Source organism: Mus musculus, chromosome 11 (genome assembly GCF_000001635.26).
Source record: "Mus musculus strain C57BL/6J chromosome 11, GRCm38.p6 C57BL/6J".
NCBI lineage: Eukaryota > Metazoa > Chordata > Mammalia > Rodentia > Muridae > Mus > Mus musculus.
The window spans coordinates 113,566,664-113,592,150 of record NC_000077.6 but is presented as its reverse complement, the minus strand read 5'-3'; the positions used below and the strand labels follow the sequence as shown (position 1 = coordinate 113,592,150).

General features: G+C 47.1%; 1 protein-coding gene across 17 annotated transcripts in view; it reads left to right on the top strand.

Moving 5' to 3' along the window:
- Positions 1-25,487, top strand: part of Slc39a11 (solute carrier family 39 (metal ion transporter), member 11) — a 405,350-nt gene that overhangs the window by 58,050 nt on the left and 321,813 nt on the right. For 8 of the 17 annotated variants that reach the window (XM_030246280.1, XM_011249236.3, XM_011249235.3 and 5 more), the window contains one exon: positions 219-369. The exons of the other annotated variants lie outside the window; for them this stretch is intronic. The gene's annotated coding sequence lies outside the window, so the exon portion shown is untranslated. Of the gene's footprint in view, positions 1-218; positions 370-25,487 lie in introns of those variants that run through there. 17 annotated transcript variants of the gene reach the window in all.

Sequence of the window (25,487 nt, the reverse complement as noted above, 5' to 3'; positions counted from 1 at the left end):
CTGGGTAAGGGACTGGCTGCTCTTCCAGTGGGCGAGGGAGGGTTCAAGTCTCAGAACCCACATGGCGGGTCACAACTGTTTGTATCTCTAATTCCAGGGGAACCTGATGCCCTCTCCTGACCTCTGAGGGCACCAGGCATGCATGTGCACAGACATCCATGAAGGCAGAGCACCCATACACATAGAATGAAGTAAATAAATCTTTTCTTTTGTGCTAGCAAGCATTCCAGAGCAGAAGTGGAGGGAGCCGCCCTGCTTACAAGCCCGTCCCACATCAGGCTCATGTGCCTGTCTGCAGAAACCCACGGCTGGAACTTAATTACAATAAGCCTACTCAGCAGACATTTGAAAGACGAAGGTGCGATTCAGGTAACAACCGATCAAATATTTTCTTTCTTTCTTTTATTAAAATTATTTTTAGCCGGGCGGTGGTGGTGCACGCCTTTAATCCCAGCACTTGGGAGGCAGAGGCAGGCAGATTTCTGAGTTTGAGGCCAGCCTGGTCTACAAAGTGAGTTCCAGGGCAGCCAGGGCTATACAGAGAAACCCTATCTCGAAAAACAAACAAACAAACAAAATTATTTCATATCTGTGAGCGTTTTGCCTGCCTGCATGTCTGTTTTACCATAGGCATATGCAGTACCTGTAGAGGTGGGAAGGGGGGTGTCAGATCCGCTGGGACTGGGGTCATAGACAGCTTTGAGCCACCATGTGGGTGGTGGGAATTGAACCCTGATCCTCTGCAGGAGTAGCCAGTGCTCTTGAGTACAGAGCCCTCTCTCCAGCCCTACCATTTTCAACGAAAGATGAAGTGCCACTTACAGGACTCACACCCACTCCCTCCATGTACATCCAAACCCCTTTCCTCACTGTGAAATAAAACCCCATATCCATTAAGTGTCTCTACTCATCTCTTCCTGTAGCCCCCTAGCAACCACAGGTCCTCTTTCTCTTCTATGGAGTTACCCACTCTGGCCAGTTTTTATGTGGGGAATTACACATGATGTGGTCCTTTGTGTCTGGCTTCTTTTACTGTGATATGTATCACTCAATACTTCATTTTCCTGGTTGTATAACATTCCATTGTATAGCTATAGCCTATATATTCATCCATCCACCAGCCCTTGGCCATTTGGGTTGCATTTGTCTCTTGACTGTCGTAAGTAGTGTTTCTAGTCATATTTCGGCACAAGGATTGTTTGTTTCTATTCAGTTTTCTTGGTGAGGAAGGGGATTTTGTAAGCATAGTATAATGGCTATTTCTGGTTGTCAACTCGACTGTCTCTGGAATGAACTACCACCCAGAATTGGAGGGCTCCCCTGTGATCCAAATCTTTAAGCTGGAAGACACAAGTCTCTGACCTGGATCTTGGCATGGAGATCTTTAGGCATAGTGGCTATGAAAAGCTTAGGCCCAGGCAAGGTAGTACAGGCCTTTAATCCCAGGAGACTAAGGCAAGGAGATCTCTGAGTTCAAGGTCAGCCTGGGACAAAGCGTGGTGGTACACACCTTTAATCTGGGCCACACCTTCTGCTGGAGACCTTCATAAGGACATTGGAAGAAGGAAGCTTCACTCTTCTTGGCCTGTTTGCACTTACTAGCCAGCACATCTGTCGGAACCTACTTCTACAGAAGACCAGCTGAAACAACTAGCCTTGTGGGACTGAGCAGCTACTAGATCCTTGGACTTCCCATTCCCAGCTGGCCATTGTTGGGGAGTTGGACTATACGGACTGTTAAGTCATCATATAAACTCCCTCAGTATCTGGACAGACATACCATACGCCCTGTGACTCTAGAGAACCCTGACTAATACACAGAGCTTGTCTTAGATGAACCTCAGTTTCCAAACCATCCTTCCTAAGGAGAAGGAGCTGTACCTTCTCTTTCATCTCCTTACTGAGCCCAGAGCTTGCGTTCTCAGACCTGGGATCTTTAAAAGTCTGTTGTTCTTGTTCCAAAAGAAGGTCACCACATCAGCTATCCTGTTGTCCCAGAGCCGAGGGCTGCATGTCTCCCCACCAGGTCCTGCTTTATGGTGTCTTGATGGTGTCTCTCAAGATCCTACCTTGGGGGAGCTGGATCAGGGCTGGGGAGACTGGGACAGGTATTGGGAACCCCTTTCCCAGGAGGAGAGCAGACCCTTCTTGGTGGATTTCCCCCATGAGTCAGCCCACCACCTCCCCCAGTGGATGGGGAAGTTGTACTCACCCCAGGCCTGGGATCTGTGAGATTTTAGGGTTCACTGTACAGCCTTGTTTCTGAGCGATTCCCCTCCATCTCACATAGCCCAGGCTGGGACTTGGACTAGATGTGTAGCCACAGATGACCTTGTATTTCTGATCTTCCTGCCTCTTCTCCAGCGCGACACCCTGCTTTTCTGATTTCTCTTTTGGGATATTTATTTCTATTTCAGCTCAAGGGGTTAGTGAACTGCCAAGCATCTCTCTTTGGTGCTACTAGGAGTGACTCTGTGAGCGCGAAGCAGGGGACGAGGAGGGGGAAAATAGAACATACAGAGTTAAAGACACGCACAGAGAGAGGAGAGGGCACGGAGCCATGGGCCAGCTCTTTCTCTGTCTTTGAGTGGGAAGGCTTAGTTTCTCTAGCATTTCAGACTCCCCAGCACACAGCAGAGACAAGAGCTCAGTATGAGGAAGACTATCAGCTCACCCCATGGGAGGGAGGCAGGATGGAGCCCGTACAGTTCCCCTGGCACAGCTGTGCCCTGCCCTTGAGGATTCCCCATCCTAGGATGGAAAAAGCACAACTAGGCATCCTTCATTACGACAGAGGTTTAATTTTGGAACTGCTCTTGTGTCTTGCCCAGGTCACCCTGTCTTCAGACTCCCCATTGTCTATTAGACCAAACTCTGGGGACCCTGTGTTCACTTGTTAGTCTAATGGGTGGCCTAGTCCTTGGCTTCCCAGGGCAGGGCCACTTTCATTGTCAGCTGGGTGCCTTGGGTGTAACTTACCTCTGGGGGACTTCTGCATTATCTAATGTATTCCTTTGAAGCATTTTATTCTTGCTGATTGCTGCTTAAAGGTCATTTCCAAATAAACATGGACTGAAAGGTCACTGTACCCAGCTGCAGACTCATCTGAAAGCAGCTTTGATCCTGTTTAGCGCCAACCCCGACCTCCTCTGACCTTCCCTGCTGCCTATTCTGGTGGCCTGTGGTTAATCGAGTTGCTGCTTGCTTTTGGGCACTGGAATTGGATATGGGGCTGGTAGTGGTGGAGCATAGTATAGATGATGGGTGGAAATGGCATTGCAAACTTAAATTGTGTGTGTGTATGTGTAAGCAAGAGGTCAAATTTTGGGTGTCATTCCCCAGGAGCCATCTGTTGATTTTTTAAAATTATCTATTTATTTATGGCTTTTTGAGAAGGGTGTCGCTATATATCTCTAACTGGCCTGGAGCTTGCTATGTAGACCAGGCTGACCGCAAACTCACAGAGATTCATCTGCCTCTGCCTCCTGAGTGCAAGGATTAAAGGTGTGTCCCACCACACCCAACTGTGTGTGTGTATATTATGTGTGTTTCCAGGTATGCCACAGCACATGGGTGGCAGTCAGATATCAACTTATATGAGTTGGTTCCTTTCTTCCAGTGTGTGGGACTCTGGGGTTGAACTTAGGTCTTCTTAGACAGGGTAGCAAGCGTTTTTACCTGCTGAGCCATCTTTCTGGCCCTACTCTGGTTTTTTCCAGGTCTGTTGCTACCCTGTAACTGTCAGATTTGGCTAGGCAGGTCAGCCAGCAAGCTCCAGGATCCTCCCTCCTGTCTTCTCCACCTCACAAGCATTGGGGTTGTAAGCTTTCCCCTCTATGCTCGCCCTTTGCACACGGGTTTAGAGAGTCCTGTCCTCATGCCTTCAATCCCCGGCTCCCCAGTGCCAATCTGTACCAAAGTGCAAATAGTTGTAAGGAAGTGGGAACGGAGCCATCTCCAGATGTCACTGAGGAGTCCTACTGAAGTCACTGTGCAGCCACGCACCTGTCCACAATGAATCAGCTACCTCCGGATAAACCCATGAGATCGAGGGGCTGATTGAGCAGACTCTGGTTGAACGTAGGGCAGCAAAATTACAGCAAAGGACCAGGGAAGTGTGCCTTTGCATTTCCCAAATAATAAAGAGGGAAAAACGCTACCTCTGTCCAAGGCTTGCTAGGAAACCGCCAGTCCGAGTCCATGCACCTCAGATGGATTGTACAACAGACAAGCCACGTGGAAAGTCACAGTTGACTATGCCCTTCACTTGCTGTGTCGGCTTGGGTGGTGGGAAGTCACGAGCGCTGTGACCGTGGGCCCACCGACTGTCAGAAAGCATGGCTCATCTCTCCTGGGCAAGACAGGTGGGCTCAAGAACCACCTACGGAATAAGCCAGTCAGATGTGGACCCAAGGGAGGGTTTCTGGGGGGGGTAAGATGGGTCACTGTGGTACAGGAGGGTGAGCCTGATATCTCAGCACCCAACATTGGGATCTTGGTGAGCATCCATGACTAACTTTCAGGAAAATGAAGACTTTCCTTTCATCTATAATGGCATGGAGTGTGGAGACCACTTTGCTTTTTTTTTTTAACACTTATTTATTTATTATATGTAAGTACACTGTAGCTGTCTTCAGACACCCCAGAAGAGGGCATTAGATCTCATTACAGATGGTTGTGAGCCATCATGTGGTTGCTGGGATTTGAACTCACGACCTTCAGAAGAGCAGTTGGCACTCTTAACCGCTGAGCCATCTCTCCAGCCCAATGGAGACCACTTTGAAGAGCCTGATTTGGCAATGTCTGTCAAAATGAAGCGGGCCCATCCCTTATGACCAAGGGATAAGGCACATCCATGAAGGGATGCTATGGCAACCTCCTCACCAGTACCTTAACAACACATACTTAAGAGCGCTGTCTATGCCAGGGAGAACGTAGAGGCGTCTGGAAAGTTTCTCAAGAAGATGGTGTCAATCCGCAATGCACAGCCCCACAGTGGACACCACACTGGACATGCAGAGGGAGAGGTGACTTGGTCACAGCGGCTCAGAAAGTGCCTGTGCTAGGCCACCAAGTCATCCAGTGTGTCTGAGGAAACTGCCTAACGTAAAACATAACCATCCACTACCACACTTTATAGTCACATAAGTAAATGTGAACAAACATAACTTACCTCTATAGACAGCCATGCGTGTATCTCTGTAAAGATAGATTGGCGAATATACATGTGTATCGATATATACATACATGTGCGCATTTGTGTATGACTCACAAAAATATTTTAGAAGAAGACACTTGGAACTGCTAATACTGGTTACCACTCTCAGTGACCATTTAACTCTGCCCTTTAAAGGCTGCAGGACCTTAATAATGCCACACTGGGGCAAGCTCCTGACACATGAACCTCTAGGGAACACAACAGCTGCCCAGGGAAGGAAGAGCACACCCAGGCCCCAGGGGTAAACCGGCTTCCAAGAGAGGCAGAAATCTGGTTAAAGGTGGGTGGTCTGATGCTTGTTTTGCTTGGTTGCCAGGGGCAGCCTCTCTGGGTACCACAGGAGGTTTTAATTCATAGTCCATCGCAGATGCTCCGACTCAGTCTGCGGCAGGAGGGGAACGTCACCCTCAGCTTCCTACTCGGCCAGCCCTGTCTTTTGTTTTAGATCTGCTGTAACTGGGGAGGGGCACAGAGGAGTTGGAGAGAGTTGGGGGAGAAGCCTAAGGCATCACCTAACGCAGGACCCCTGCAGGAAGAGCCCAGTGGGGCCAACAAGGTTGAGAAAGATGTCTAGAAGGCGGTGACTGACTGTAGGCTCGTCACTGAAGAAAAGGCCTTACTGTGACCTCCAGACTTCTAGGCTAGACTAAGCAGGGTCAAAGTTCATGGTTTCCCATCTGAGTCTAAGCCCCTGCCAGCCTGAGTGAGTACTATTATACTGTGATCCTCCAAGAAAGAAGAAAGGCTGCCCCAAACTATAATTCCCATTTCTGCTTCAAAAATCTAGCTTATGCCAACTAAAAGAACTCTTTTAGGGCCTGGGAGATGGCTTCACCCCAAAATTATTCCTTCTTTTAGAACAAGGGCCAAATTCCATTCTTCATAATCCAGGTAAAAAAAAAAAAGCCAAGTCTCATAGTGTACACCTGTTAACCCCGGGGGTCAAGAGGCCCCCTGGAACTCACTGGCTAGGCAGCCACGGTCAGTCAGTGAGCTGCGGGTCCTGTGAGAGATCCTGCCTCAAAAGCTTTGAAAGCGATAGAGGAAGACAGCTGGTGTTGGCCTCTGACCTACACATGTGCACATGTGCACCCATGCATGTGTGCGCACACACGTGCATGCACACACACAGACACACACACACAGACACAGCACACAGACATCATGCACACTTATACATACAGAAACCAGAAGAAAATTCAGAACTCTTTTAGGCTTAGTTTGATCACATCATATCCATAAAGGAAATTATATATATAATTTATATATGCAAACATAGGAATAGGATCCTTACATACACAGAAAAATAATGGGATAATGGGATAAACCGGAAGAGGGATTATTTGATATCCTTGTCATTTGAGTATGATACTTTACCTTTTTCAAATCGCTCAAACTCAAGGTAGCTTTTTATTTTTATTTTTTTCACAGTATTTGCCTGGGGCCCTACTGATGCTAATCCAGACTGGTAGGTTTAAGACATACATTCAAGTCAGGCTTGGTGGTGTGTATCTGGAAACTGAGGTAGGGGAGTCATGTGTTCCTGGCCAGTTGGGGTCATGAGGAGAGTTTAAAATTAGCCTGGGTACATTGGTACTTTGGAACTCCATCTCAAAAGAAAATGTGTGTGCAGGGGTGGTGAGATGGCTTGGCGAATAAAGGGGCTTGCTGTTAAACCTGACAACCTGAGTTCGATTCCCTGGGTTTACAAAATGGATGGAGAGCACCAACTTCTACCACCAAGTTGTCCTCTGTCATGTGCTGTGGTGTGCACAGGTTTTTGGTGTGTGAGTGTATGTGTGTGTTTGAGACAAGGTCACATGTATTCCAGGCAGGACTCAAACTTATTCTGTATCCATGGACAAGTTTAAACTCCTTCCCTCAGGAGGCGGGGGATTACAGGTGTGTACTGCCACACCCAGTTCATACTATACAGAGGATGAAACCTAGGGCCTAGTGCATGCTGGGTAAGCTACAGTCCCCCAATCCAGCTTTTCCAAGATGCTAAATTGTGCTGGGAGGAGGTCAAGAACACATTTTTTGTTTTGTTTTGTTTTGTTTTTGTTTTTTGAGACAGGGTTTCTGTATAGCCCTGGCTGTCCTGGAACTTACTTTGTAGACCAGGCTGGCCTCGAACTCAGAAATCCTCCTGCCTCTGCCTCTCGAGTGCTGGGATTAAAGGCGTGCGCCACCATGCCCCACAAGAACACATTTTATAATTGGCAAAATATATACAGGCTTGCCTTCCTCCCAAGCAGTAAGGGTGGGTAAGGCCCCTGCCCCCGCTGGTCTGGAGGCAGTTATGGGGGGCTTTTGGCAGTCCCCAAACATCACGCTGTGACACAAATAGTAAACAGCACTCCTCTGCAGTGGGGGCAGAGCTGTGAGTGCCCCAGCCTGGGATGGCTTCTCAGCTGCCTTCTGTTAGATAGCTGGGGAGGATGCAGATGGATCACTGTGGCTATCAACAACAATCACTTCCCCACCCCCTTTTAGACAACGCCATCAGAAAGCGGCTGATGTGACTCAGAATGGTCCGGGAATGAAAGGCAAAAGGCTTCTTATTGCCTTCTGTGGGTTAAATAATAGAGAGCAGTTGTGGGTGGAGGGGCAGATGGCACGAGCTCCCAGCAGCTGGAGGCTGCTTGTCTTCATTACTGTCACCAACAGAAGGCTTCCTCTTAGACATGGGATAGCCTTTGGTCACCCAGCTGATTCTCTTCAGGAGCCTGCAGGGTTCAACCTGGCCTCTTTTTCAAGACTCTAATGAACCCGTTAGCTGGCAGGAGGCTCACACTCACTCCTGTAAGCACCTCTCTCCTTTGTCCGGACTTGTGGTCCTTAACTGGGGCCCTCTCTGGTCCCATGGGAGACTGCCTTAGCTGTTACATCCGAGTTTCTGCTAAGCAGGCTATTGTGTGTGCCCTGTCTGGCTTGGGTACTCCTCTGCGCTGTGTTTGGGAAGCTGTAGCCAAACAAAGCAGCCTCTGAGGTCCAGATGATCCGGTTGCCCCACCCTTTCCTGAAACACAGAGACAAGAAAATGGACCAAGGATTTGGTTGGTGTCTGGTGCAGCCTCTTACAGGGCAAGGCCCTAATTGTATACAAAATGCTGTCTTTCACCCAGCACTGAATTTGGAAGGTTCCCCTTGGTGTAAACACAAGAAGAAATAGTGCATGCCTGGAGCCATAGATAGAGTGAGGGACAACTCCCATGTAGTGGTTCGGTATCCTTCGTGCATGTCCTGGGGAGCTGGCTGAGGTTTGGGCCCAGGGTCATCCACTCAGAAGCCTGGCACTCTGCATCTTTAATAGACCCCCGTCTATGCTGGGTGTGTGAGCATCACAGGTTGAGAGGCAAGGCATAAACCTGACCCCTGAGGCCCCGTGGTTAGGACTGGCATTGTTCCTTTCAGGGCTAAAACGGGGAAGCCCTTCTTGAAGCTCTGTAGCTGTGTGTTCAGTTTTCCTTCACTGTTGCGACCCAGCAGCCTGGGCACTGACTCAATGGCCCTGGGAAGATCTGGATGGTTGGTCACCCGGGGGAGGGCTGTGTGGTTATGTGTGTGTAGGTGTGTGTGTGTGTGTACACATGGGGAGGCCGGAGGATAACTTTGGCTGTTATTCCCAGGAGGACTGTCCATCTTCTTTCAGGACATCTCCTTGTCCTGAAGCTCATTAATGAGGCTAGCTTGGAGCCAGGGATCTTCCAGTCTCTACCTATCACGGAGGGGATTGTCGGGGACAACTTAGGTGTCAACCTCAATCTTGCACCTTGTCTGAGACAGGCTCTCTTGATTGATTGCTTACAGTTGTGTACCTCAGATTAGCTGGCCCTCGAGGGCTTCAGGTTATCCTCCTGGATTGTAGTTCCTCTGCCTGCCATCTTGCCACAGGAATGCTGGGACGGCAGATGTGGCCAGGATGCCTGGCTTCATGTGGCCTCTTGTGATTCAGACTCAGGTCGTCGTGCTTTGGAAGTAAGCACTTGATGCACTTGCCACCCGGTTGGGCGTTTTGACTGTCCCTTGGTGAAGAAAGTTCTCTGAATACCCTGGTGTGTAAATCTCAGTGCTATAGACACCTGTGACGTCATGAATTTTCCTGACTCATGGCAGAGTCCAATTTTGACCACTGGATAGTTTCTCGCCCGCCACAGGACTTGCGTTCTCTATCCCAGCATCCCTTTGCTCCAATCTTTTCTTCTTCCCTTCCCAGTAACTCACTGCTCCCAGATTCTTCTCTGGCCATACTGTGAGCAGGCCATATTCTCGACTGTGAACTTTAAATTATTTCTTGCCATATAATTCTCAAGTTTTTACCTTTGAGGAAATGAGTTTGGGGTGTGTAATGGCTATTCTTGGTTGTCAAGTTGACTGTCTCTGGAATGAACTACAATCCAGAATTCGAAGGCTCACCTGTGATCCAGATCTTGAGGCTGGAAGGCACAGGCTTCTGACCTGGATCTTAGCATGGAGATCTCGAGGCATAGTGGCTATGAAAAGCTTAGGCCCAGGCAAGGTAGTACAGGCCTTTAATTCCAGGAGACTAAGGCAAGGAGATCTCTGAGTTCAAGGTCAGCCTGGGACGAAGCAAGTCCCAGATCCAGGCATGGTGGTATACACCTTTAATCTGGGCCACACCTTCTACTGGAGACCTTCATAAGGACATTGGAAGAAGGAAGCTTCACTCTTCTTGGCCTGTTTGCACTTACTAGCTAGAACGTCTGTTGGAACCTACTTCTACAGAAGACTAGCTGAAACAACTAGCCTCGTGGGACCGAGCAACTATAGATTCTTGGACTTCTAACTCACAGCTGACCATTGTTGGGGAATTGGACTACAGACTGTAAGTCATCATAATAAATTCCTTCAATATAGAGAGACATTTCATATGTTCTGTGACTCTAGAGAACCCTGACTATACAGGGTGAATAGAAAAAAAAAAGACCATTTTTCCAACTCAGGAGTAACTTCTACGCCTAGTAGATGGGGAATCTACCTAAGCAATATATACATTAAGGTCAAAAGGATTTTGTGATGAAGGGTTGCATTGCTGGGTGGGATGTGGGGCTGCATGGATGTGGGTTTGGATGAAGCCTGGCAGACTCAGCCACCATGCCTGCTTAAACTCCCAGGGCAATGGCTTGGCTAAATATTATTGGCCAGTTTCTTGCTGTTAATTTCTGCCTCTTTGCATCGAGTTGTTTTTGCTTGGTTTTGTTTTGTTTTGTTTTGTTTTGTTTTGTTTTGTTTTGTTTCTGGAGTCAAGAGTTATTCTTGTATAGCCCAGGCTGGCCTAGAGTTGCCCCAGTCTCCTGAGAACTGGCATTATGGATCCAAATACCATTATCATAACCATAATCCCAACAATGCCTAACAATGCCCAGGTTGGGCTAGGGGTGTGAGCCACCACAGAGCAATGGTAGGACCTTTCTCATGCACGAAGCCCCCATTACATCCCTAGCCCCACCAAACCCCAAACAGAACAAGAAAGGAAAAAGTAAGGATTACTTCCATCTCACAACCCTCAGATCCTCCATATCCTCTGAGGGTCCTGCCTCACCATCCACAGCGTCCCTACTACAGCCCTTAATGACCTCTGCTCCAGGATGTTTGGCCCTCATTGGTCATGGCATGGTGTTCCAGGGAGAGTGGTAACCATAGCATAGCCAACAAGGGCTCCGTAGGGGAGATGAAGAAGAGAATGTTAGCTCTTCAAGGAGCAGGGTTATTTTAGGGTGAGCTCTCCCATGCCCCTTGCCAGTCTGGTTACCAGAAGTCTCACCAGCCTTCTGTAACAGAAGCTGTGCTCACTTCTTTGATTAATTCCTGGCTTAGGGGTAGTCGTGAGATAGTCACCAGGCGTCTGGCTGGGCAGTCTGTACTGTAAAGATTGATTGTCTTAAAAATGTGGACCGCCATTCATTTATTTGACAAATGCTTATTAAATGCCTCCCCCCCACCCCCCCTGCACCAGAGAGGGAAGTTACACACACACTCACTGCAATCCCCTTCAGGGCTGAACAAGCTAATTGGTATACGTGTTAGGAGAGTGGGACAGGGGCTGGAAGCTACTTGGCTAGTTGAACTATTTGGAGTGATGTATTTCTGTGACCATGCTCCCTGTTTCTCAAGACTGACATCTGTGGATTTCATTTCTTCCTTATGCCCCACAGCAGTGATTTCCAGCCTGCAGCATCTGAGATTGAAGGAACTGCCTCCTATCACATTATCAATTATTAATATTTCCAAAAGCCGAGCGAGGCAGAGGCAAATTAAAATCCGATTTTCTTGCTCTGGGCTCTAACAGCAGACCCTTAGTTCGCTAGTGTGGTTGATCACATTGATCCCAAGGGCTGATTGGTAGTGGCATCTGTGTGCTTTTTGATGCATAAAAAATAGGAGAAATAATTAATTCTTAACTAGTATATTTTGCTTGAAAAATCTGTTTCAGACCAATTTTAAAAATAGATTTATTGGGCTGGAGAGATGGCTCAGCGGTTAAGAGCACTGACTGCTCTCCCAAAGGTCCTGGGTTCAATTCCTAGCAACCACATGGTGGCTCACAACCATCTGTAATGGGATCTGATACTCTCTTCTGGTGTGTCTGAAGACAGCTACAGTGTACTTGCCATATATACAAAATGAATAAATAAAATCTTTTAAAAAATGAAAAAAAAGATTTACTTTTATTTTATGTGTTTGCATGTTTTGTCTGCACTTATGTATGTATGCCTCATGAGGCCTGGTGACCTTAAAGACCATAAGAGGGACCTGGATCCTCTAGAACTGGAGTTATAGATGTTGGGTATTGAGCCACCATATATGTGCTGGGGGCTGATCTGTATCTTTTGCAAGAGCAGCCGGTGCTCTTAGTTCCTGAGCCATCACTCCAGACCCTTTCAAACCATTTTGTGGTTGTGGGTTATAGAGCTGAGTTAGTCTAGTCTTTATAGTCAGGAGAGAACTGCTCAATGATTATTAAAATTAATACAAAGTAGATTTTTGTTAAAGAGAGCGTGTTACCAAAGGTTCTAGAAGAACTGTGTAGCCTTCTCAACCCCAGACACAGCCATATCAAGATATACTTTCTAAAGTCTACTAGGTGAGCCCTGGTAGTCACTTGGATTGAACGCAAAGCCTATGTATTCTAATTTTCTGAGTTGGGGAAGGAGAAAAGGAGTCCGGGGTGTAGATATCTTGCCTTGACCTCATGGTTATCTGGGAACATGTAAGGAGTCTGAAGTGTTCAGAGGAACTGGGGCCTCTGGTATATGGAGGGCTCTGCAGGGTTGGAGGCTCGTAGCCTGAGCCAAGGCCTCACCAGCCGTCTATGGATCTTGTAGGGAGTCAGAGAAGGTCATTCAGTTGTCAAGGCTGGTCTGGTGGTGACAGGCAGCCCTGGGGCCTGTGGGAAGAGGGGTGGGGGATGTACAATGAGGGAGGGTGCCTTCCTTAGGACTTTGCCTCTGGTCATATGACACTTGCCCATTCTGCAGCTGGCCTATGGAAGGGAGAAAATTCTTGAGAAATGACAGATTAAAATTAGTTGTGACAATTCTCGTGAACACTTGGGAGTTCCAAACTGGTAAGGATGTCAAAGCGCTCAAGAGGCCTTGGGCAGAAAGATGGAGAGTCTTGTGTTCAGTATTAGGGGTGTCTTAGTCAGGGTTTCTATTCCTGCACAAACATCATGACCAAGAAGCAATTTGAGGAGGAAAGGGTTTATTCAGCTTACATTTCCACATTGCTGTTCATCACTGAAAGAAGTCAGGACTGGAACTCAAGCAGGTCAGGAAGCAGGAGCTGATGCAGAGGCCATGGAGGGATATTACTTACTGGCTTTCTCAGCTTGCTTTCTTATAGAACCCAAGACTACCAGCCCAGGGATGGCACTACCTACAATGGGTGGGGCCCTCCCATCCTTGATCACTAATTGAGAAAATGCCTTACAGCTGGATCTCATGAAGGCATTTCCTTAAGGGAGGCTCCTTTCTCTGTGATAACTCCAGCTTGTGCCAAGTTGACATACAAAACCAGCCAGTACAATGGGTCTGGGTTTCTTGGCTGGGTTTATTAAGTAATCACAGAAAGATTTGATTTGGGGCCTAGAGAGATGACTCAGCTGTTAAGAGAAATGGCTGGTTTTCCAGAGGACCCAGGTTCAATTCCCAGCACCCACATGTCAGCTTACACCCATCTGTAACTCCTGTTTCAGGGGATCTGACTCCCTCACACAGACATACGTGCAGTCAAAACACCAATGGACTTAAAACAAAAATAAATAGATTAATTAAAAAAGATTTGATTCAGCATTTTTATAGCTTAATAAAAATATCCCTAAGTTGTGAAAGGAGCCCGAGAAAGGCAGGGGTCTCTTCTGTTTTCTTCTTCTTCTTCTTCTTCTTCTTCTTCTTCTTCTTCTTCTTCTTCTTCTTCTTCTTCTTCTTCTTCTTCTTCTTCTTCTTCTTTTTCTTCTCCTCCTCCTCCTCCTCTTCCTCCTCCTCCTCTTCTCCTCCTCCTCCTTCTTCTTCTTCTTCTTCTTCTTCTTCTTCTTCTCCTTTTTTCTGTTTTCATTTTGACCCAGGGTTCTAGCTATTAATGCATAATTGGAATGACTTCCTGTCTGACCTCTGTCAGGGGCATATAATTTTCTTATTGTGATGACAACTGGTATATTTTTTAATATACCAAAGTCCTTGTGCCCTTAGTCCACATGGCTAAAGCTCTGACTCGCTAGCATGTGGAGCTTGCTCACTTTCCTGTCATACAAATGACAAAAATCTGCGTCTATTAGTTTCTTAGGGCTGGCTTGATAAAAACCAGAGCAAAATGCTTGTCTACCAGGTAGTGTAGAGATTTTATTCTCTTGCTGTTCTAAGGCCAACGGTCGAAAGATGAAGGTGTCACCAGTGCCATGCAGTCTCTGAAGGGTCCTGAGGAAGGGTTTCCTGCCTCCTCCAGCTTTTGGTGGCTCCTTGCCTTCTTTGGCTTGTGTCTACATTGCTCTAACTTCTGATTCTGTCTCCGAATGATCTCCAGGTCTGTCCCAGAGCCGCCGCATTGCTCCTCCCACGGTGTGACACAAACCCTTGAGCCACCGGAGTTGCTGCTCCTCCTGTCTCTTACAGTGCAAGTGTCACTGAGTTTAGGGGCCACTTGCTTAAAGCACATGATCGCACCCTCAGATTTTATTTAATGATATCCGCTTTTCAGATGACGTCGTTACAGGTTCTGGGGCCTGGGGTGTGAGCATCTTTATGTTCAGAGGCAATCCATTCACAAGACCTCAGCGGACCTCACTCAGAGCCCACATGACCAACACTGGCCTCCATTTAGTGCCGTGGGTTGTGGAGTTCCTCCTCCTGCTCCCTTCCTGACTGTGCACAGGTGAGGGACTGGCTTTGCAAAGGTTAAACTCAGCTTGGGGTCTAGAATCACCTTGGAGCCAAGTCTCTGGGTGTTCAGTTTAGGATAATGGAGGAGGAAGCCCCACCCACTGTGGGCGGCACCATTCCCTGGAATGGGATCTGGGACTGTATAAGGAGTAAGTGGGCGGAACACAGCATTTACCTCTCTTTGTTTCTTGGCTATGGATGTAGTGTGACCAGCTGCCCCAAGCTCCTACTGTTGTGACTTTTTCATCATGATTGGCTGTACCCTTGGATTCTGAGCCAAAAGAAACCCTTTCTCCCTACGTAGCTTCCATGAGAATATTTTATCACAGCAACAGGAGAAACTAATAACAATCCCGGCTTTCCCCTCTGTGTGTGTGTGTGTGTGTGTGTGTGTGTGTGTGTGTGTGTGTGTGTGTATGTGTGCGCGCGTGCGCGCACTACGTACTCTTTTCTCACGCTCCCTCCCTGACACCGCATCTTTTGGAGGTCTTGGCTTGTGGTCACATTCCCTGGTGTGATGGTATCAGCAGGAAGCTACCCTCCTCTGAGGAAGGCAATGCCCAGCCTCTCTCTGGCATCAGCTAAACTGCATGGGATGAGTTTTGGTGGAAGAATAGCATCTTGAAACCCTTGCTCTGACTTCATCCCAGGTCTATGGATACCTGAAAGTTCTGTTTTATTTTGTTTTGTTTTGTTTTTCAAGGAAAAAAAAATTGGGTACCAAAGTTAAAATGCTCCTACATTTCAAATAAAGAAATTCAACCCCTCCCCAAAGTCAAAAAGAAGTTTTTGTAAATTTGCTTTTGAAGTGCTTCATTTAATTTACGATTGGCTATGATTTCTTGGCTTGTGTTGTGCATGCTTAAGAATTCTCTGGATGTGAGAAAAGTCAACCCTCAGATTAGTTTTTGAATGCGATTAAATTTTTATGAATACTAAAGTCAATAATTAAGAAGGGCTAATGGGCGTTAAGCTAAACATTCATTAATTTAGGTCTCTGCAGGTGTGTTTTTCTTTTGAGTCAACATATTTATTTTGCCCCAATTCTTAGCCATTCCTCAGGCCCCGAGGAAGCTTGGAGGCCCCGATTCTAGCCCAGTCACTTTTTATTTCTGAGGTTCCTCTGCTTTTTTCCTCTCCTTGTCTATCTTTTAATTCCCACTATGAGTTAGGGATATTCTCCTTCCAATATTCAATCCAAGGCCCCAGCCTGAGGTACTCAGGCTCTAGTGTGAGATTCCTGGGGCTGCCTCCTGCTTCCCCTACCTGGGCTGACTGGCTGTAGGTCTCACGTATTCAGTTCTCAACCCATGGGTCGTGCCACACAAACCTCTTCTCTCCAAAAATATCTACACTAAGATTCATAACAGTAGCAAACATTACAGTTAAGAAGTAGCAATGGAATAATTTTCTGGGTGGGGGTCACCACACCATGAAGAACTGTATTAAAGGGTCGCAGCATTAGGCGGGTTGAGAACCGTTGATCTATAGCCTTCTAGTGCTAAACCTTTTTGGGACAGTTTGACCAAATCCTTAACCTTCACCCGATTTGTCACTTCGATCTGTGTGTGTGTGTGTGTGTGTATGTGGTTGAGATTATAAGTACATCCTTTCTACCTTCCTTTTCCTCTCTTTAAGTCCTCCTATATATCCAAGTTCCTGCTTTGATCTTGGGATCTCCTCACCTTGCTCCTGTTACACCAGCCTCTGGCACACCACCCACCCCACAGACGCAGTCATTCGAAAGACCCAAACTTGGCTTCATACTTAGGTTTCATTGCCTTGAGATCCTTAATCAGTTTATCTTCTATCTTGGGCTTTGGAAGCAATGCATGTTGGTCTGTCTGTCTGTCTGTCTGTCTGTTCTGCTTCCCCCCCCCATCCCCGTATATAATGTTTTCATGTGTATGTGCACATATTCTCAAGTATGTGTGTGTGTGTGTGTGTATGTGTGTGTGCATGTGTGCACACGTGCACACAATGTGCATGTAGGAGTCAGAGGCTAATCTTGACCTCTACCTTGTTTGATATAGGGTTTTATCACCGATGCACACGCCAGATGCACACGCCAGATGCACTAGCCGGTGAGCTTCCCAGGATTCTCCTGGGATCACCTCCCAGCTCATGGCAAGAGCACTCTTGTTACAGACTTGCACCACTCTGAGGTCTGGAGAGCCAAATTTTTGATCTCATATTTGTGTGCAGATGTTTTAACCACTGAGCCGTCTCTCCAGCCCTCCGATACCTTCCTGAACACCGCTTCTCCTCCATTTAAAGAAAACAAAAACAGAAACAAACAAAAAAAAACAGAGTCTCACCATAAATTCCTGGTTTGCCTGTAGACTAGGCTGGCCTTGAACTCACAGAGGTCAGCCTGCCTCTGCCTCCTCTAAGAGCTGGGATAAAGGATATATGCTACTGTGCCAGCTTCTGCACTCTATGTTTTGAATAAGGGGCTTCCCATTTGGATCTCCTACCAGGCCCCATAAGCCATGTAGTTCTCTGCCATAGTAATGACAGTGCAATATTGCTAAGTAATGACAGTGGGCAAGATCCAGCCTGGCTCCTGGTGGTTCACTGGGCCACTGCTTCCAAGCAAAAGGAGGTGTATGAGTTAATTTTTGCTGCTGTGACAGGCTAAAATCTTGGTGGTTTAAAGCTACATTGATTGGGTTTTGGTTATGTCTCAGAGGGAGGCTGCTTGCTTTTGCTTTTGCTTTGCAAAGCCCTGAGTTTGAACTCCAGCACTGTGACCGGCTAGGGGTTACAAGTCCTGAAAGTCAAGGTATGTGAAAGCAGTATTCCTTCCAGATGCTCCGGGTAGGTCTATTTCCTGACCCTTTCCAGCTTCAGGTGCTTGCCCACTGACCTTGGCTTCTGCCTGCATTTCGCTGATCTCTGTGACCAGGGCCACCTCTGCCATTCTTCTTTCCCCGTTGTCTCCCTCTTGTCCCTCATCGGGACCACTGGAATGTCATGGACCCACCACGTGATCCAGGATCATTTCTTTACCTTAAGACCCTTCACCTAATCACACGGGGCAAAGATCCTTTTATTATATAAGGATGACGTCATAGTTGATTCTGATTGCCAGTTTGTCTAGGATTTGGAATCACCGTGGAAACACACCTCTGAGTGTATCTGTGAGGGTGTTTCCAGGAAGGATGAAGACTCACCCTAATTATGGGTGGTGCCAGTCTGTGAGCTGGGGTCCTGGGCTGAATAAAAAGAAGTGAGGGGAGCGGAGACTTTTATCTTCCTCTGCTTCCTGTTTGCGGCTGCAGTGTGACCAGCTGCTTTGGGTTCCCTCCTGTCATGTCTTTCTCAGGATGGACTCCACTCTTCAGCTGTGAGCTAGAATAACCCCTTCCTCCCCGAAGCTGATTTTACCGGATGGTTCGTCAATGAGAAGCATAACTGATCTAGATGCCATGGTTAAACAGGTCATAGGTGTAAAGGTAGATAGTTTTGGGCAGCAGGTATGTGACCGCCTGTTCGGAGATGCTGCTGGGTTTCTGGTTCAAATCTCTAAACATCAATCCATAGCATACTCAGTGTCTGTGGTTTCTGGGGCTAATTCTGAGGGTTTCTGAAATACAGCAAACAGAACCAGGTGTGGTGGCATCGTCTTAGCATGTAGGAGGCTGAGGCTGGAGGATCGGGGAATTCAGAGCCCTCTTTGGATCCACAAAGAGTCCCTGTTTCAAAACAAAACAACGGCAAAAAAGAACAAGTAGAATTTTTGGCACAAAAATAAGCCTTACTTCAGAATAAGAAGAAACCACGCATTTTCAGAGCGTTGGTTCTGAGGGATCTCTGGTCAGTTTTTCAGCGTTGTCGACGTGCCTCAAATATGGTCTCCTCCCTGCTACCATGGCCCCGGGTATGGGTTGCATGGTCCATTGCTCTGCTGCCCTGTCTTACCTAGCTGGAGAGACCCACAACATCCCTCAGGGGAAGGAAGGCATGAATGTCCATGGCATCCTTGAATAATACAAGGCTTCAGTACTAAGCCTTGGTTTATGTGGTACAGCCAACATAGGGCAGAGCAAGGTATCTGAGCAGCATGGTAAAGCCATGGTTTGGACTGATGCCCCATGTTGGTGCACACCCAGCAACTCCCACATCCCATCCCATCACTGATGTGTGGTGAACATTTGCTGAGGAATTGGACAAGCAGGTCTCTCCAGTGAGTGGCGATGCGATGGGGTAGGCTGGAAACTGAACTTAAAACATTGAGCCAGATCGGTTTTGTTAGTATGCTTGTTAACACGGCCTCTGTGGACTTACAGACTGGGAGATAGGAGAAAAGGCAGGTTTTGTTTTGAATTTTGAGACAGGGTCTTGTTCTGAACTCCTAATGGCCCTGCTTTGTTTCTGGAGTGGCTGGGTACGCCACGCCTGGTTTGGAGGAGTTATTTAAAGCAACACCAGTAGGGAAGGGGAAAATTGATTTCTGCTAATTATTGTCTCAGATTATATCACCCGAGGGTTGATTCCATATTCAATTCGTGGTGGTTTTTACTTAGTAATTGGTATCTTATTAAGCTAGCAGTCGAGCAAGCCAAGTATGAATTTTAAACACCTTGTTCAGGACTAGGAACTTATATCTCTACAGTGGATTTCCATAAGTCAGCAGGATCGTGTGCCTAAGCCTCTCTAGAGCATTTGTATTACAGGCTCAGAGCCAAATGTTAGACAAAGGCGAGGAGGGGCCAGAGTGCTGACTCTGTTTCTTTCCTGAGCCCTGGAGAACAGCTCTTGTCTGCAACAGGCTCAGAGAAGTGGTGCCTGGTTGCTGTGGACTTCTCTGCGTAGGTTAGAGGCTAGCTAGAATGTTCTCTTTATGGTTTACCTGTTTGCATCAGGGAGCGAATCTGAAGGGGAGAAGGCAGATCTGTCCCAACTGTGAAGGCACTGTCCCACTGTGTCCCCTGTCCTGGTAACTGTCAACTTGGCACAGCCTAGACATCTAAGAGGAGAATCTTTGGGGGATGAGTTGCTTAAATCAGATTGGTCCATGACTATGTCTGTGAGAGGATTGTCTTAAAGTAGGTGGGCCCAACCAGTAGTGCCAGGGAAATGTTAGTGGTTCCCCCCCCCCCCCCACCTCCCAAAAACCAGATAGTAGCTAATCAGATGTAATCACAGTAGGGCCTTTTTATTCGAGCTAGCTCGGGCCCTTAGTGCACAGGATGGCTTTTGTGATGAGGAACCCGAAATAGCTATCAGGGCAAGACTTTATAGTAAGGAGTAAGCGGGGCGTGGGGTGAGTGTGCAAGCTATTATGACCTTTAGCATAATTGGTTGGTGTTGGGAGCCATATCATAAACTTTACTGCTTCCCTCTACATTGGTGGTCATTAGGCAGGGGGCAGAATTGTAACCTGGGGGTGCACATTTGTTGCAGGCATAACCTGGACATGCTGGTCTTGTTGGGGGTGTAACCTGGAGACACAGGTCTTGTTGGGTGTTAGCTTGGAGACTGGAGCTGGGCTTGTGCTCTGTTAGGGGATAACTTGGGAAATAACTAAATAACTTTTAGATTGCTTGAGTCCAAGCTCTCTAAAATGGAGCCTGAATTTATAAGATTTGGCCTCTCAAACCCACTATGGGCAGTACCATTCCTTAGGCAGGTAGTCCTGGGCTGTGTAAGAAAGTTAACTAAGCATGATCCTGGAAGCAAGCCAGCAAGCTGTGTTTCTCCATGGTCCATGCCACTAGGTTCATGTCCCAATTTCACTCAATGTTGGACTGTGGCCTGGAAGGATAAGCCAAAATAATCTACTGCCTTTTTTTTTTTTTTTTGTAAGATTTATTTATTTATTATAGGTAACTACACTGTTGCTGTTTTCAGACATGCCAGAAGAGAGCATCAGATCCCATTATGGATGGTTGTGAGCCACTGTGTGGTTGCTGGGATTTGAACTCAGGACTTCCAGAAGAGCAGTCAGTGCTTTTAACTGCTGAGCCAACTGTCTAGACTCCTCTATTTCCTTTTCTATATTGCTTTGGTCATGGTGTTTTACCACAACAGAGAAGAAGCTAGATCACACTGCCAGAGTCCTTCTAGAAGTTTCCATGTATGTGGCTTTGGGATATACCAGTGTGATGATGCTACCAGAGAGTTTCAGATGACCGGGAAGGAGCAGAGCTAGTGGGATGTTTGTTGTAGTGATTTTCAAGTTGTGCTGGGGTATGAAGATGATCAGTTCTCAAGTGTTATGGTAGGCCACATGCTAACCAGTGACTGAATAAATTTTTTTTTTTAAATTAAGTTTTGTTTTGTTTAGTTGTAGGATGTGTGTGTGTGTGTGTGTGTGTGTGTGTGTGTGTACCCTCATTCTGTGGTGCATTAATGGATGGATATCAGAGGATGACTTGTGGGTGTTAGTGCTCACCGTCCACTGTGTCAGTCCTGGGGCTAGAACTCAGGTCCTCAGGCTTGGCTGCAGATACATTTACCCACCGAGCTGTCTCCTTGGCTCAATAGAGTCTTCTTGAGACTCATGTAAAATGTTACTGAGTGATTTGTTCTCTGAGATTTATAGGATGACACCAGAGAGTCACAGGGTTGGCTTTTGTACTGCTGACATTTTGAGTCAGATAGCTCCTTATCCCTGAGTTGGGATACTGTAGGAGAGTTAACACTCCTGGCTTCTAGCCTGCAGATGCTAGGCGCGCTCCCCAACTCCATCACTAAATGCCTCACTGAGCAGCGATAAGAGCAAAATTATTTTTGCTGATAACCTCTGCGTGATACTGTGGTAGGTGCAATGGGATTCCTGGAACAATTTGATCCAGCAGACACACATCATTTTCCTAATAACTCTTAAGAAAGTCTTTATAAAGTGCAGCCAACAGATAATGCTCTTATCCCTGGTTGATTTATTCATTCAGTAAATAGGGGCCATCTGCTCTGCACTGAGTCCCAGGGAGACAGAGGTACACAAGGCAGACGTGGTGCTGTTCTCAGGAGTTTGCCCTTAGGGAGAACAAGGAAGACAAGAAAGGTCTGTGTTAGGTCAGATATTCATGGAATGCCCTTTTGAAGGGTAACATTTGAGGCAAGGTCTGAATGACAGGAGGGTCCAGCTAGGTGACCCTGTGTGCTAGGTGCTTCAGGCAGAGTCAGCAGCAGGTGCAGACACTGTGAGAAGGAGAAAGGTCTGTGGGGTCAGAGGTTGTTGGTCTGTCTGGCTAGGACTTGGGGCCAGATTCCAGGAGCTGAAGAGGGGAGTTCGATTTCCTCAAGGGCAGTGAGAAGTCCTGGGGGTGGTGTGGGGGCTGCAGGAGTCATGGACATGATTAGACTGATCCCAGAGGTACAGAAACTGGGTTGTTGGGAGGACAGAATGGAAGGATGCTCCCTGTCTGGTGAGCGGGGCAGGGGAAGAGCGTTGTGGGGGGGATGGAGAGACTCCATTGAAGGGTAGGGTAGTGAGCAATTCCTAGAGGTTGTGGATATGATTACATATGTAATGTGCACAGCAGTTTTCACACCCTCTATTATATATTATATAAATGAGACTTTTTAAAAGTCCACCTAGCAAATGATAAAGATGATAAACCCTTCTAACTTCAGTAGCACAGCTCAGAGATCTTGATGCCGTGAGGGTGGCACAAGTCAATTGTCTTCTGGTCAGAAAGCAAGCTGGCACTACGGTCTTTACTGTCTCAGCATCAAAGCACTCTATCTGCCTGCCTGCTACAAGGGCATAGTCATGCTCTAGCCAATCACACTCTAGCATTGCATCATGGGTTATTGCATCATGAGTTATTACATCATGGGTCATTACATCATGAGTTATTACATCATGGGTCATTACATCATGGGTTATTGCATCATGGGTTATTACATCATGGGCTATTACATCACTCTCATCTACTACACACAGCTGACATGAACTGATTGCTCATTGCTATAGCATCCTACTGGATCCTGATCTTACTTCTCATTTACATGTTCTCTACAAAAACATTTAATTGGGGCTGGCTCACAGTGTTAGAGGTTCGGTCCATTATCATCATGGAGGAAAGCATGGCAGCATTCAGGCAGGCAGACATAGCTCTAGAGGAGCCAAGAGTTCTACACCTTGATCCACAGGCAGCAGAAGGAGACTGCATGCAGACTGGGCATAGCTTGAGCATCAAAGCCTCTGCTCCCACAGTGACTTACTTTCTCCAAAAGGGGCCACACCTCCTGATAGTGCCACTCCCTATGACCAAGCTTTCAAACACCTGAATCTGTTGGGGCCATGCCTATTCAAACCACCAAAGAAAGGTAGAGGCATTAAAGCTCAAAGTCCATGCCTAGTGACTTACTTCCTCCAGCAAGGGTCCACCTCCTAAAGGTTTCACAACACAACCTTCCCCCTACAGCACTAACAGCTGGGGACCGAGTATTTTAAACACAAGGCTGAAATCCTGGGACTGAGTGCTGATGTCATCAGTGAAGTTAGCTTCTCCCATGTGGGCTGAAGAGACACAAGTCCTGGCACAGTTAATGTTTCTCCATTTGATATATCTGGGAGGAAGGAATCTCAACTGAAGAATTGCCTCTATCAGATTGGCCTACAGGTATAGCTACGGGGCATTTTCTTGATTGCTGATTATTGTGTGGGTCCATTCCCCCTGGGGTACCATCCTTGGGCAGGTGATTGTGGGCTGTGTTAAGGAAGTTAGCAGAGCAAGCCAGGGGAAGCAGGCCAATGTGTAACATTTCTCTGTGGTCTCTGCTTCAGTTCCTGCCTTGATTTCCCTCGATTATGGACTGAAACCTGTAATCCTACCTCCTCAAGTTTTTTTTTTTTTTTCCACCCCAACAGAAAGGAGACCAGGACAAATTTGTAGAAACCATACAACGTCCCTGCCATTCCTAGGGGGGTGGACACCTGTTCTCTAAACAGGATTAGAACAGGAGATTACATTTAACTCACTTTGAGGGAAGCAGGGACTTAAATAGGGGAATGAGGAGACAGGGTGGTGGCCTTGAGTAGTGTCTTAGTTAGGGTTTTACTGCTGTGAACAGACACCATGACCAAGGCAAGTCTTATAAAAAACAACATTTAATTGGGGCTGGCTTACAGATTCAGAGGTTCAGTCCATTATCATCAAGGTGGGAGCATGGCAGTATCCAGGCAGGCATGGCGCAGGAGGAGCTGAGAGTTCTATGTCTTCATCCAAAGGCTGCTAGTGGAAGACTGACCTAGGGTGAGGATCTTATACCCACACCCACAGTGACACACCCATTCCAACCAGGTCACACCTATTCCAACAAGGCCACACCTTCAGATGGTGCCACTCCATGGTCCAAGGATATACAAACCATCACAAGTAGAAAGGGTTAAAGGGAGACCGAGGAGCAGGGAGGTGGGAGGGGAGGCTCCTCATGCTTCACACAGCTTAACCAGGAAATGGGTGGGCAAGGTGGATCCCAAGAAGTCTGTCTGTGACCTTAGAGGAAGGTCAGGAGGCCGCATGCTCAAAGTGGAAAAGAAGGGACCAGGCAGGAGACACCCTGGGCAGGTTGATTTAAAAACAAAACAGAAACAAAAACAAAGAGAAAACCCAACCAACCAACCAACCAACCAAAAGTCTTGGTTAACTCTCCATTCTGAAAATTTTAAATGCATAGGAAAGTAGGAAAATTCAGGGACTCCCTGTGCGGCTGCTCTCCAGCTTCAACGGGTGTGAACCCGTGAGTGCGCTCAGTTTTGTTTAATCTCAACTCCATCCACTTTGGCTTTCCATAGAATTCTGTGGCACATCCAAGGCGCTGCATTCAAGGCACCGTACTGTGTAATGGCTGGCACAGTGGGGGAGTGCTGCGACCCTTTTTTTTTGTGTGTTGGAACTGAAGACCTCGCCCCCTGGGCCTTGTTTTGTGCTGTTTAGTAATAAGCTGGTGTTTGTTTTTGAGACAGGGTCTTGTTGTATAGCTCAGGTTGGTTCTTAGCCATACCCCTATTTTTCAGTTCCCCAAGTAGTAGGTCACAGGCATGTGGCACCTTGCCTGGCCTGGGAGGTGGCGGGTCTCTTGAGGGGCATAAGACCATCCCTCCAGGTCACCTCCTGACACGGCACAGTGCCTGTGGGGTGACAGTTGGCATGAGTAGCTGATTCTTGCTGGACTGATGTAGGTGGAACTCGGAACTCGGAGTTAAGAGTTAGATAGAACTGGGATTAGAAAGGACTTCCTAATAGATTTGCTTAGGAGAAAAGTCACACAAATCCACATCAGATCATACAAGTGGAATTTAACTAAGGAGCACAACTTTCAAAATACCCCAAAGATAATAAGCAGTGTGCACAAAGACCTGTTAGAGAAAAGCGAAGCTTAGGAATGCTAGGATGTGAGTATTTACTCTCCAGGATCGCTCAATCGTTAGACTTTGATTCCCACGACAAGGGAGACGACCCTGACTTAACAACCAGCCATTAGGTTTTTCCCATATGGAAGACATACCCCTAAAGGGCAGTTGGGGCTGGGGTGGATGGGAGTGCAGGGTCACAACCATTGTTAAATCCAGGTCTGCCATGAAATCCTTTGTGCTGCTGTCTAGAAAACCATCATTCCACCAGGTGGACAAGATGACCCTGGGTAACAACTATTCAGAAAGAGAACAGCACCGGCTGCACTCAAAATCGTTCTGGCAGCGTGCAATGTCTTTGCTGTGTAAATCTCCTAGCTGCCTATGTGGCCAGACTTGCAGTCTGCAGCCTCTTTTTAAGTTGCTCAAAGGGTTACCTGGGTCCAGGACCTGAGATTGAAGGATGTCAATGTATGTGAAATGCTTAAGCCTAGCGTGTATATAAGTTAATAAAACCTGGTGGGAGCTGATTGGGCATTCGCTGAGAGCTGGACAA